Here is a 1,813-nt window from a genome sequence, read left to right as displayed (position 1 = left end):
TTTGTGGTTGCTATTTCTTTTCTCCCTAATGGTGATCGCACAAATTTAATATGGGAGTCACAGGAGGCATGAACTCTTATTCAACATAGTACTGGAAGTCCTAATCATAGGGATCAGACAAGAAGAAAACATAAAAGGCATCTAAATTGGAATGGAGGAAGTAAACTGTCATTATTCACAGATGACATGATATTGAATATGGAAAACCCTAACGACTTCCCCCAAACACTACTAGATTTAATAAATGAATTTTTCAATGTAGTAGGATATAAAATTCACACCCAGAAATCCATGGCATTTTTATATACCAATAACGAACTCTCAGAAAGAGAAACTAAAAACACAATCCCATTTACCATTGCAACAACAACAAAAATACTTAGGAATAACCATAACCAAGGAGGTAAAAGACCTGTACTCAAAAAATTCCAGGTCACTGAATAAAGAGATAGAGGAAGGTATAAACAAGTGGAAGAATATACCATGTTCATGGATTGGTAGAATCAACATCATTTTCATGTCCATAGTAGCCAAAGAAATCTATAGATTCAATGCAATCCCTATTAAAATATCAATGGCATATTTCACAGAGCTAGAACAAACACTCCAAAAATTTATATGGAACCAAAAAAGACCTCAAATAACCACAGCAATCTTGAGAAAGAAGAACAAAGTTGGAGGAATCACAGGTCCAGATATCAAGTTATACTGCAAAGTCACTGTAATCAAAACATCCCAGATATGGGCACAAGAATAGGCATATAGATCAATGAAACAGAATGGAGACCCCAGAAATTGACCTAAGTCATTATGCTCAATTAATATTTGACAAAAGATGCAAGAGCATACAATGGAGTAAACACGTTCTCTTTAATAGATGGTGTTGGGAAAATTGAACAGGTACGTGCAAAAAAAAAAAAATGAAACTAAATCACCAACTTACACCATACACAAGAATAAATTCAAAATGGATAGAAGACCCAAATGTAAGTCGTGAAACCATAAAAATCTTAGAAGAAGCCACAGGCAACAAATTCTCAAACATCTCTTATAGCAAAATGTTTACTGATATATCTCCTAGGGTAAAGGAAACAAAGGAGAAAATAAACAAATGGGACTCCATCAAACTAAAAAGGTTCTGCACAGCAAAGGAAACCATCAACAAAGTGAAAAGAGAGCTCAATGCATGGGAGAACATTTTTGCCAATGATACATCTGATAAGGGGTTAACTTCAAAAATATATGAGGTGCTTGCTTCAGGAGCACATATACTAAAATTGGAACGATACAGAGATGATTATCATGACCCCTGTGAAAGGATGACACACAAATATGTGAAGTGATATATATGAGGAACTCATACAACTTAACAAAAGAAATACAAACAACTCAATTTTTAAAAATGGGCAAAGGACCTAAATAGACATTTCTTCTAAGAAGCCAAGAGACAGATGAAAAAATGCTCCAAGTTACTAATCATCCAAGAGATGCAAATTGACACAACAATGAGTTATCACTTCACACCTGTCAGAATGGCTATCATCAACAAATTAATAAACGATAAATATTGGCGAGGATATGGATAAAATGGAACCCTAGTACCCTGCTGGTGGGAATGCAGACTGGTGCAGCCACTGTGGAAAACAGTATGGAGTTTCCTCAAAAAATTAAAAATGGAACTCCCATTTGACTCAGTGATCCCACTTCTAGGAATATATCCTAAGAGACCTGAAACACCAACCAGAAAAGATATATGCACCCCTATGTTCATAGCAGCACAGTTTACAATAGCTAAGATTTGGAAACAGCCTAA

At 35.2% G+C, this 1,813-nt stretch overlaps 1 non-coding gene across 1 annotated transcript; it reads left to right on the top strand.

The window, feature by feature from the left end:
* Positions 1–1,247: 1,247 nt before the first annotated feature.
* Positions 1,248–1,354, top strand: LOC114227650 (U6 spliceosomal RNA). Its single transcript, XR_003613727.2, has one exon. It is a non-coding gene; the product is annotated as a U6 spliceosomal RNA (small nuclear RNA).
* Positions 1,355–1,813: the final 459 nt, after the last annotated feature.

Source organism: Eptesicus fuscus, chromosome 1 (genome assembly GCF_027574615.1).
Source record: "Eptesicus fuscus isolate TK198812 chromosome 1, DD_ASM_mEF_20220401, whole genome shotgun sequence".
NCBI lineage: Eukaryota > Metazoa > Chordata > Mammalia > Chiroptera > Vespertilionidae > Eptesicus > Eptesicus fuscus.
This window is presented reverse-complemented; position numbering and strand designations above follow the sequence as displayed.